This window comes from Dinoponera quadriceps, unplaced genomic scaffold (assembly GCF_001313825.1).
Source record: "Dinoponera quadriceps isolate SergipeBrazil2010 unplaced genomic scaffold, ASM131382v1 scaffold113, whole genome shotgun sequence".
Classification (NCBI taxonomy): Eukaryota; Metazoa; Arthropoda; class Insecta; order Hymenoptera; family Formicidae; genus Dinoponera; species Dinoponera quadriceps.
Window position 1 is genome coordinate 537,692 of NW_014554899.1, and position 12,847 is coordinate 550,538.

At 46.1% G+C, this 12,847-nt stretch overlaps 1 protein-coding gene across 3 annotated transcripts in view; it reads left to right on the top strand.

The window, feature by feature from the left end:
- Positions 1 to 12,847, top strand: part of LOC106742527 (unc-112-related protein) — a 41,480-nt gene that overhangs the window by 3,938 nt on the left and 24,695 nt on the right. The window lies entirely within an intron of this gene.

Sequence of the window (12,847 nt, forward strand, 5' to 3'; positions counted from 1 at the left end):
TAAACGAGCCGGTTCCCACATACACGTGCACACACATGCAGTCGAATAGATGGAAATTGAAACGAAATGGAGCGAGGCTCATCGCGGCAGCTCTATACTTCCGAGCGAAGATCGCGCAAATTCTACGTACATGTACCGATCGCTCGAACAATTTAAGGCCGCGAATTCGCGCTTCCTCGACGCAAACTGTTTCAATGTCGAAGCGGTGATAGGAGTTGCCAGTGATAAACAATTGAAGCGGCTCGCCCGTATCTTGCCCGTGTAAACAAAGCAACCGGAAAATCGTATCTGTGAGAATCGAATTTAGTTTGCAGGAGAGTCAAAAATTCTGTTTCTTTCAATCGAAATGTTTTTGACTCGCTCGTTATCAGATTAATCTAGCCAGACTTTTTTCTCCGTGTATGTGGCTTTAAATTGCATCAGCGGAGAAGAACAAAATCGAGATTTATGCGCATTTCCGGATGGTTTTCATTTCGTCGGAGTCGAATTATTTCATTATCCATTATGCTACACCACAAAGATTTTTGTGGGATAATTTTTCATCGACGGGAAAAAAAGCGCGTAACTCAGCGGAGCGTTTTTACTCGCGGGAATCACGGAGAGTAAAATTTCGAAAGAATTGTCTCGTCGACGTCTCGTTGCGAACTCGCTCGAAACTCGGTTCATTTTCGTGAGATATTTTTCGCGACGCAGTGACCGGGGATTTCCGAATAAACGAGTAACGAGGGAGCACTTCCGGTGAGGGGAGAATCCGAGCGCAGTGTTTATCTGACGGTCTCCGCGATAAGGGGAATAACTCGTGGTATCTCGAGCGTGAAGCCCCTCCCGCACGTGATAATGATAATTTCACGCGTGTGCCGATATGTTCTTGCTCTCGTCGGCTCGGCTATCCGGTCAGGTAGAGAATATTTTCAAAAGAAACGAAGGAGAACGTCTCTTTCTCTAACGCGCGTTTCTGCAGTCTTACAAAAGAAAAAGTAAGAACGCGAACAAACGACGCCGCTTCGCGATTCGGTCTCACTATATATCTGTAAGTAAAATATTTACCCGAATAACGCCCAAACTCTCTCTTCCTCGCGAGGATAGTCGTGACTCATGAATACATTATGACGTGAAGTAAGGAGTGCGAGTGCATTATTCAATCCCATTCCCGCGGATCCGCCACTCGAGGGATAAAATTACGGGCGGACGGTGCTGACCAAAAAAAAAGAAAAGAGTTTAAATAAAAATAAGAAAAGAAGGAAAGATATTTATTGTTCCCGTCGGTAAACGGCATGTCCTCGGTACGGAGACAAAATTGAACATGTAAACAAAATTGTAAGCAAAGCAAGATTAGCATTCTTAACATTCTCTATTCGCGTCGTGTTACATTCAAATAAATATTTGCTAAGGGGAATCGGAGCAATTATCACTTGGATTAAGTATCGCTTGAATGTAGCACGCGAAAGAGAAAAGTGCTACATTCAAGTAATGTTCATTTAATCCAAGTGAAATAATTACTCCAATACTCCTTAGCAAATATTTATTTGAACGTAACACTTTTCTTTCAGTGTAGACGCGAACGAGGAATATTTTTTGGTTCCGCGTATGAGAACACCCGAATAGACACGAAGTTTGTACAATATTTATGTGACAAACGCTTGAAAGGGCGCGATACTTTTCCCTTACACGTCGATGTCATATTGTTCGCCGGCTGCGTAACACAGAATAGGAGATTAAGTATAAAAGAGTATGGAACGCGCCTCTCGATCAATAATCGATCGAGTCGGGCGAGCGAGCTCCGCGTGAAATCGTGACGCGACGCGGCGCGAGGAGGCTAGGTAGAAAAATCCGGCAGCCATATCTTTTGTTGACTGGTCCTCTTTCCTTTTTTGCTCGCCGCACCGGCCCGAACAGGTTAGCGTGGTCGTACAGGTTCCCGTCGCATCGCCGACCACTCCGAACCGGACCGACGCGTATTACCTGCCCCATGCTGGAGTCTTATGTAAATACACCGGGTGTCCCGGAGCGCATGTAGAGCCGAAGAGCCAACCACGAAGAGACCGAGTAGAGTAGTTGAGTGCATTTCGATTGGATATCGTTGGTTGCAACGTCAGACGGTCATGCCACGTGACACAAACTCGCAAATTCGGCACCGAACGCTCTCGGCGGGGAATTATTCATTAAAAAGAAAGTGAAATATTTTGGCAGGCCAGTGAGAGTCAACGACGTAAGTTAATCGTTGGGAATAATTTATTTGTTTTCCACATCAAAAAAGTTTCATATTACGGAAGGAATTTTTATTAATTAAAAAGAAAGTGAGGTATCAACGAGGCAGTGACAGCCGACGACGCAGGTGATCGTCGGGAATAATTTATTTATTTTCGTCATTAAAGAAGCTTTACATTACGATAAAAATGATAAAAAAAGGCTTTGTAGATATTCAATCAAAAGAAATTATTAAAGGGCTAGTAAGTGCAAGATACACGAATGTTTGGATGTAAGTTTGTCGTGAATTATATACGTTATTTAAGGATTTTTATGTTTTTATTGCATCAAAATATTCGTGTATCGGCTCTTATTATTTTATCTTATTATATTATTGGTTTTATATTGCTTTTCAATATTCTAAAACGCGTTATCCTAGTTGTAGTTTTTTTTTTTTAATCTCTTTTTAATATTCATATTACCCTTTTTATTTTGATGTTAGAACATCAACAAGAAATAATATACAACTTCCTTGATGAGGCAAATAAGTGAATTATCGGCAACGATCAACGGCTGCGTCGGCTTTTATTGGTCTGTTTTTACTTTACCTACCGATATCGCCGGTACACTTGGTTTCACTACTGTTTGGACATTTTTTTCTAGATGCTGTTCGGAACACAGCCAATGTCTAATGAGAGATCTTAACTTCAGGGAATTAGTCAGAAACAAGTTCTATTGGACATTGGCTACGTTTCAAACTACATCGAGAAAAAAGTGTTCAAGCTGTATCAAATCAAGTGTACAAGGTCTGTTAATAAGCTCCGGGGCGAAGTGTTACAACGTTTTATTCGAGATCGTTTTATTGGAGATCTAAGAGAGTAGTAATTATCAATCCTCTAGATAAAAACTCGATCGCGAACGTCGCGTTTCTCTTTCGTTTCTACGAGGGAAAACTTACGTCGTATCGTTTGGTATCGATTAAGCCGATGTTATGTCTCGCGGTTATCGCGGAAGCCGGGCCAACGACGGCTCCGAGGATGATCGCGATGACCGTTCATTCTCTTCCCCGGGCGATTTATCGTTCGTTCTGACGCGTTTCACCCCATTCATTCTCCGCAATATGTCGTGTAAACACGTTACGCAAGCGCCATCGAAGCAGTTCGTTCGTGTTTTCGCGCAGTTACGCAACGCGCATTATCAGCCCGTTGCGAAATAGAAACCTCGCGCGTTTCGCGGCTCTTTTTATTCTTAATATACGTCTCGATGTTTTACCAGACGCACGACAAGTCACGTTCGTGCGCGCTCGAAGCTCCGTTTTGACGAAATTTTGACAAACGTGTCCGACGCGTCGTCGCCGATTAGATACGTGGCGTCGCGAGAACCACGAACGAGCGAGGAGAAAAAATGTTTACGCGACACGTACTCGTCGCGAGCCGGTGTACCGTACGTCACGTGGTGACTCGATGACAGGACTGCATTCTTTCTTGCAATGCTTCCACGAAGTCAATGAAGACCCGGCGACGCTCTCCTTTTCGTCAGCGCGAACTCCCGGTCTTGCGTCGTTCGAAATGTACGGCGCATATGCGCGTGGTCGTTTGCTCGACGAATGAAGGAATGCTCGAATTAAATGAAATTAAAAAATTCGGGCAGCTGTGAGACATGTGGAGAAGGGGGAAACACGTGGGTGTCGACTCCCAGGCGTTTAACTTCTTTCTCTCTCTCCCTCTTTCGCCGTCGTTGAAGTGACAAGCGAGCACGCGAAGGCTAAATCCGAAGGTCAGCTCGCTACGAAGCGCTCAAGTCGAATTATCCGCTCGGATTACCGTGTACAGCGTCGGATTACCGTAATTTTATATCGCACGCCCGGCTACCGCGCGAGACGGCTTTTCGCAACCCGGGGCGAGTAGTTTTTTTTTTTTTTTGACGGAAATGACGAGCGGTGCGAAACATTCATTCGTTCGTTAGCACTTTATGAATAACAACGTTCTCTCTTCGTAAAACAATCGACTTCATCCGTCTTCGCGAAGCTTTATCGCGCGTTAAAATATCTTTACTCACACCCAAGTTGTTTTTGTTCACGACGCGTAATAATAGCGCATCAAGTCCCGGTTTATTGTTTCATCATCAAATCAACCTTGAGAAAGCAAAGTATAGGGGCGATGATAACGACGAGGGAACTTGCGACAAGGTGGCACTCCCACTGTATATCGCCGGTCGGGTTCTCGAGCTACGAAGTTTCGGTAATTTAGTCATTTATAAACGGATAGAGAGAGAAAGAAAAGAGAGACACTCTTTAGATACATGATGAGAAAAAATGAAGTAGCGAGGGGACAGAAATAAGAAACGACAGTTTGAGGAAAGAAATAAGTCGAGCTGTAATCTCAGCTAGATGTTGATTTCTGAGCGGACTTGTCACCGAAGCAACTCGTACGACCGACGACCAGAGGAGGGTCCAGGTGGCGAAGATTCCGCAAAGGTGCCTATTGTGGCCGGCATCCGGAGCGTTTCGCCGTTCGGTGACAAGGTCGCTCTTACGGTACTTGGTGCGAACGAAGCGCGCGAGAGCGACGAACGCACGAGCATGCATTGAATGTATTGAAAAGTTGGCATAGCTTCTTAACGAAGAGAAACTTTGATAAACGCGCACGTCGCTAGGACTCCGGCGATGTTTGAAACGCTCCGGTATATCGAGACTTCGTGAATTATCGCTCAAAATATTATCGCTAACATGCAGTCGACGCTGCGACTTCTAATGAGAGACGTCGATGATGTTTGAAATGTGCTTCTACGTCGAGACTTTGTAACATGTATTATCTTTCGTCCATAAAGGTGAATGTCGCAGTAGGCGGGCAAGATAATAACGGAATAATAAAAGGGAGCTATCTGGAGCTATCGTGCTCATTGAGCATGACAAAGGGTCGTCCTTATGGGAAAAAGGAGTCGAGGATAAGATAATTTTGTTCCCATGCGGCAAATAGTCGGTACAAATTTCAAACTTCGAGTCTTTCTCAGACTTCTTCAAGCCATTCCAAATTTCTTGGAGTTAACCTCGCACTGCGGCAACAATTCATCTCGAGGACCGGGTTTTAGTTCCCTTTTTCTTGCGATACGACAACCATCAAGATTTATCGGGAAACGGCCTGGTGAAACTATTTTCGTCAGAATTTACGTCTCGGAAATGAAGACACGATGTGTCGTTCGATAAGGGTAGAGATGTATTAAACTACGGACTGTACCGTAGAATAGGGAACGATTTAATTCCGCCCGTCTGTGATACCTGATCGAAGGATCCGATTCCTTCGCGGAAGGAAACTTAAGAGGATTAGAGTCACCGTCTTGTCATTCTTCGGGCGAAGTTCCGACGGCGGTCTATCGTCTAACTCGGCGATACGTGTCGCAACGACGGCGGTCTATCGTCTAACTCGGCGATACGTGTCGCAACTTCCTTCCACGGAAGCTTCGAGGATCAAATTTAAAAATTGTTGCACGTAAAATATAATATAATACTAATTACAATTTCCGAAAATATCTCCAGCGAGATACGGGCAATTTCGCAAGTTCGCGCGCAGCTTCTTTCGGCGGGATAAACCGCGGCCTGAGCCTTGACCTTACGGATTCCGGCGTGTCGTTCGAAACGCTCGTACGAGACGATAATTGGCATTGAGTGCTATCGATAATCCACCGGCCGTTACGTGGAGGTATTCTAATTGATCGCGCGTTGCTACTCGTTGCTCAGCTTGTAATAAGTCTCGACTGCTTAGCGTCGAACGCGCTAATTGGAGATGACGTGGAAAACCGACAGCGTTGCTACTATCGCGAATTGATTGCGAATAAAACGCGCCTGTCTCGACGTGCGTCGCCTATATTAATCGAGCGACTCAACGATCTAATGCGACTTTATTCGAGGACTCGTGAAAAGTTTCGTCTGACGACGTGAGTTCGAGCATGTGCGATTCTCGCTGATGTGCACAAAGCGACGACGAAGCTTACGTTTCAACGCAGTGACTCATTAAAAAAACGTTTCATACGAAATTCCTGTGGCGACCAACTAAGCAAATAATTGCCGGGTAAACGAGAAGTAGTATCGTTCTGGTCAAGTGATTACGTATCTTCGAGAAGCAGCTTTGTCTCTCTCTCAAATGACTGGCCGAAGTCAGGACTCATCGTATGTTGAACGCGCAACCTCCTTCATCATTATTCATTAGTAGAAAAGTCTTATCGTCATACGGTGTACCTTCCATTACACGATGAAGCTTGAAATTTCACAGTGTTCCGTTCAGCTTTGTCGTAGCAATTATTTAAACTGACGGAAACAGACTGGACAGAAGATAAGACCGTAATGAAATTATTTCTTTGAGAAAGATGGAACTTTTAAGAACTCGCGGGAAGATGTACGATCAGTCGTAAATCGTTCGTGAGTTTCGTAAATCCAGAACTTCTCTCTCGGATATGGATAATCCTTTCGAGCGTAACGACGCGGTCTTTCGCGGTTCGGCGAACATGCCGCCGACGTGTCTCGCGATCAGACGAAAGGAATGAATCATGAACGACAGACGAGTCGTTCTTCCGGATAACTCGAACACGAAGGAGCCGAGTATATACGCACCGAAAGCGAGCAACACTTTGCCCGGTCTGAAAATATTCAAAGCGATGATGAGCGCGAGGATGGCGGAGAGAACGCGGTGACTCGACGCGCGGACGAGGAAACGGTGGCGTCGACGAAACCTCCTCCTCATCGGCCGGAAACCTTGACCGAGTGACTTCGTTATTACGGTTTAACGGCACGAAGGACGAGCCTTATAAGTCCGCGACTGCGGCGGGCGAATTCGCGGCTGGCGACGCGACGATCTTCGATTCGATCGTATTCGTCCGCGCGAACGAATTCTCGAAATTTCTTGCGGTGAAATCTCTCACTCGAAATAAGTAAAAGTAGCGGTGTTTTCGCACGAAGTGATATTATGAAAATATCCGCCACTCGAAATCGCAAAAGTGAATGTTTCACTTCAGCTTAGAGTGGATTCTGACATTCATATGAGTGAATATTTCGACCGATTAGAATGAATTTGTTCCGCGACGATGGAATACGTCAGATTCACTCTTCTCTTTCGAGTGAAAATGTTCATCCGTGTTCAAAGCGGACAATTCACTCTGTACGAGTGAAATATTACCCGAATCCGAGTGGCTCGGCTGTCACTTTACTTTGCGAGTGAAATTTCACTCGAAATTTCACTCTAAGAAATTATAAGAATATAATAATAATAATATTATTATTATTATAACATATATCACAGAGCATAGAATATAAAAGTGAATAATCAATAAGAACGAGATACACTGTTCTGTTCGTTCATAGGGAATTCTTACGTTCACTCTCTTATTTCCGACATTTTTGCACGTTCTGAGCTGACGTCAAGGTGAACGCGTTTTTAAATCAATGAACCGAAAAATGTTCCGAAAGTACGTCGCAGAGCACGAGTCGGGTCTTTCGCCGGAAAAAAATGAAACTTGTCCGCGCGAACAACTATATCTTGCGTCAAGGACGACGTCTTCGCATCGTACCACGCGAACGGGAATTTCCCCGACAGACGACTCGCAATTAGAAAACGCCAAGTTGGACAACGAGATCAGACAGATCGCACCCTCGTTAACGCGATCCTTACAATGTCCTGAGACATCTCGAGCGATCCGTAAGTTTTATCTTCACACAAGATCATGTATTGTTGCTTATATATGAAAATATGAATCTTGAATTGATACCAATTTTTTTAATGTAGTTTTAATAATGTTGAATCAAGACGATTTATTCTAATTAGGCTGTTGGAAATTCGATCAATTTAACAGCATTTTCTTCCGTGCACAGATTTATCATACTTTTTTTTTTCCTCCGAGTGTTTCCGATCGAGAGACATTCTTCGGCGATTCGATTTGACGCTGAATAGACACGTAAGTTTTCGCATCGGTAGCGACTCATCGAGCGATAAGGAATTGAGGCCGACGTCTGTATGTGCATTTTTATGTAATAATAACAATAGGACCGCGGAGGAGGAGTAGACCGGCAGAAATGGAACGCAGGTGGCACGATAATACCATAGCCGATCGAATGTCGTCGGAATTCGTCCCGGGCGTCTCATTATGTCACGAATGATTAAGCGTCGTAACTGTGTTCGTCGGGTGTGGCGGAGGGCGTAAATGTCATGTGTATATCGCGTCGATAGAAATTGAATCACAATGCGCGATGGGGCTGAATCAGCCATACGTGCGGTACACGCGGAACATGTTCGCGATTAAAACGTGTATCTCACGAAGAGGAAGAACAACGCGCGTACATATATATAGCATAATGTATGATGTATCATCGGGCTATACGGGTTTCGTCGACGGTGTGCAATGCGCGAAAAGTAGCCGACCCCGCGGCCTGTTACTTCGATGGAATAACCACCGACATCCCTACACCTCGTTCCGTTCAATTAGAGTGTCTGTGCGCTACTTACTCGCAGATAGGATGACATGGTTGAAGTTTGGAGTGATCTTCGAGCGAAGTTTTAAAAAATATTTCTTTCAAGCTTAACCCCTGTACAAAAAAATATATGAAAAGAACAATTTATTTGTGCAAAATGTGTCAATATTAACATGAATAAGTGAGAAAAATGTAAAAAAATGGGCGCGCGCGCGCGCGCATTCGACCACAAAGATAAATAATAATAATAAGTCCAAGAAATTTATAGACTGCTCTCGAGTTTTCTCGGAGAGTTTTCTTTTATCTTGATTATTATCGTCTCCCGTTTGCCGGTGCGTCTTCAAGGCATCAACGAAATACTCAATCAGCCTGCGAAGAAAGTTGCGCGAGACATTTCGGTCGATGTCTGCTCTTCGACTCGTGAATTCGAGGCGTCATAGCGTCGCGCTCTAAATCTATTCTCTAAATCGAAGCGCTTTTCGAGTAGTAATAGTGCCGTCGCATTGGATGATGATTTAATAGAGGCCCTCCAACTATCAGACCGCTCATTCGTCTCGCTCTCCCATCCTCTCTCTCTGTTGTCTCGTGTCACGCCTGGATGTATATAGTAGATCGATCCTTCCTTCTACACACGTGTACACACGGTGTCGCGGACGTTCATTGGCCGTTCAATTGCAGACCGACAAATGCGTCGGCTACGTCGCGTGCAGCAGTCGGGATCGACATCCGACACCCCCTTGAATATATTGAACCGCCTGCTCGTTGTTATTATTATTATTATTACTATTACTATTATTTACCGGTTCGAGATCGCACGATATCATCGAATCTGTCGATATATCGGGGTCGATCGCTCTTGCGACAGCGGAGCGTGGTCGGCCGCTCGTTCCGGCCGATGGCATTCGTTCGTGCAGAACGTTATTTCGTTTCTTCGCGGGAGCGATTCGCTGGTTTCGTTCCGAACGAGGCCACGTGAATGCACCGTCGCGAGCGCGAATCGGTTTCGTTTTGCTGCGCACACCAGGATCGGTAGGGATCAATTGTGCTCGAAAGAGACGAAGAATGAAATGAATGCAACCGACGTTAAGCCGAGAAGAAGAGCGCGCTTTCCTGAGAGCGGCACGAAAGTGCAATCGGGATCCATGAGATGCCGCAACGGTCAGTCACCTTTCGGCGCTCTTTTCTTCTCCTTTTTTCATTCTCATCGCGAAATGAAAGGGTATAGGAATCTGTTCGTTGTTCGGCAAATTTCCTGGAGCGATATCGAAGCAGCAGCCCAATATCACCGCTCTTGGAACCGCAAAAGTGAGTGTTTCGCTCGTGTGTGACCGTCGTTTTTCCCGCGGAATTTCCAAAGATACTTGAATTTCGACGAGATTTCCGGCGCATCGGAAACGCCGTTCGCGGTTAAACTCACGGCCGGTCAAGATGTTATTAGGTGAACGAAAGGATACGAGTGCGTGTTTCAATCGAAGGTGTTCGAAGGCGAACTCGATACGCGAATATCAGCGTAAACACGAGTAACACAAAACCCACCCGGCGACGTTATTTGCTAACGGTATGCGAGTCGAGTTCGCCGGACACACACACGCGTCGATGGATTAACGAGGGAACGATTATCGACGAGACGTCGTTACGTGCGACCGCCGAAATCGCATTAGCGACAGGAAGAGGACGATGACTCACACGCGGGCTGCATTCTGTGCGGGCTGTCCTCTTCCCTTGCCCTCAGCCCCGGTGTGGCTGCGTTTTCTCATATCATGGGTTTTGCCGTTCAGACGAGGCTGGGCAACGTCATGCCTTTTTTCGTACTTAACGATCACGCTCGTTCCGTGAATCCCGTCCCGAACTAAATCGAGGACGTATAAACGCAGGCGATGTTTGATACCGGTGCGAGGACTCGTTTCGGGGGGCAGGATTGAGTTTTCTTGAGAATCTTTTTTTGCAGATTGACACACCGCCACCACAGTCTCAGGTGCATCTTATTGCAGTTTGTCGCGACCGTAACTCGGCGCGACTGCGGCGAGTCGCGTGTTAAATAAGTCCGCGAGATCCCAAGATCCAGAATTTCGCGGGGTAAAAACGACACGGTGACTCAACGTCCACAATTCCGCGTCTGTGCGTCTCAAGTTTTCGTGCGTGTGTATCCTCGCCGCGAGGTGTTGGAAGCAGCGGGGCTTCTCTCGTCCTGGCCTTGCGTATTGCGAAATCACGATTGCCGATTTCGACGCGTCCTGTTTTTCCTTCAAACTCGACCATCAGAACCTCGGGAGGAACGTAACTCATCTTTTACAATAATTTGCACAATTATTGCTTGATCTTTCGTTGAGAATCAGAAGAATTGATTCAGTTAGACAGACGTTATAAAAGTTTGACGAATGTTGTGAGATGTTAAGACTTGCTATAATCTTCGAAAAATATTGCAACGACGCTTTTCACGAATATAAACGATTAACATTTTAGTTGGGATTTTTGCCCTTCGCGATGTCAGGGAAGACGCGGTCAACCGTGGCTGTCTGCGAACTCGCGAAGACGCCGACGGATTCGCGGACTGTAATGTAGAGAAAGAGAGAAAGAAAGAAAGAAAGAGAGGAGAAAGGACTCTCGAGACAATGGCACATTGTGCGAGCAACGACTCGGGGATGCAACACGGTGCAACACAGCGCAGTGCATCGCATCGCATCCGTTTCTGATCTCACACGCGCAATGCGTGCGTACGTACGTACGTGCGTATATGTACGTGCGTGCGTGCGTGAGTATACGGAGCGTTGGACTCGATGCCGGGTTTAAAGATAGCTCGTGACGTCAACGGAGCTTTTGCTCCCGAACTGTTGCTGCTGCTGCTGTTGACGCCCGATATATACACGCCTGGAACTCGGCGTCATTCTCCGCTTATTCTCGCGAATTTCGTAACTTCATCGGCCGTATCATATCCGAAACCGCTACAATTACCGCTCGTCCGTTTATATTTGCCGTCTCGCCGCCGTTAAGTCGACCCTTCGAGGAATCGAGTGACACTGAAAATTAAGTGAAAAACATAAGAAATCAGTACTCATAGATGGAAATTAAAGATTTTGGTCCGTATTGACCTTTTTTATCTCAAAAATCGATTTTCCGTTTCGCTACCGTTGAGCTGGATCTGCGAGGCGTATCAAGGCGACACCGAATAATAACAGTGCGACGGCGATGCTCGTTTCAGGAAAATCGATGAGCAAATAGAAACTCTTATTCTTCACAAAGTTTAAGAGAGTACCGAGAGAAAGCGGGAGTGGAAGGGAGGGCAGGAGTCTCTCGTGTACGAGAGTTATCAGCCTATACTAATATTGTGTCCCGCAATTATCGTCCCCTAGCTGGCCTTTATCTTATCGCAAACTTTTGCGCACGGACGTTGCTACCTGCCTTCGTTTACACCTTCGGAGCGCGTCGCCTTCTCCTCTAACCTCCGTGAAGAGAAGCAATCAGCGTGCTATCTAAATCACACTCTCGCAATAATCTCCCGCCGACGCGTCTACTTGTAACGGTACAGCTTTCTTCGCGTTGCGCAATGTCTTCGTGGTCTTTCGCCGCTGAGATTGGAGGTTCGGGAGGAGATTCGCGAAAGGATATCGTGAGGAACCATCTTCGTTCTGTCTATAAAGTTGGATTCACATCTATCTGCCATCGTCTAGACGGATAGTATATGAATCCAGCCTGAAACTGTCGATTCCGCGGCTCTCCTCCCACCTCCATCGCGAGAGGAATTCGCGCGTGTGCGTTGTACAAAATATCGTTTGGCTTTGCGCGAATCCAGCGAAGTCAGACGGTGCTTAATGCTCGCCTACGCGCTGTGCAAGGATCCATTCCATCTTCCGCAGCATCTATTAGCGCGTAACCAAATGTACCGACGTGTATATGTATCGTGTATCTGTGTGGAGTAGGTTCCGATGCGTGGGCGAAACTTCTACCTCGCTCTCCCGCACCTCTTTCTCGTTTTCCATTCACCCGACGCGTTCCCGTGCCCATTCATGGCGTTTAGTGCCCACAATGTCGTCGTTTGTCACGCGTATCGCGCGGATTCCGCGTGATTTTCGTCGCCGCGAACTTTCGAATCACGGCGTTCACGAAGAGGTCACATCTCCGCCGTGGGAAAGTGGATTTCACGCGGTCAACGCGAGTAAGTCGATGAAATTTTGCTTTTCCCGTAACCGGGGGAGGCTCTCGAAG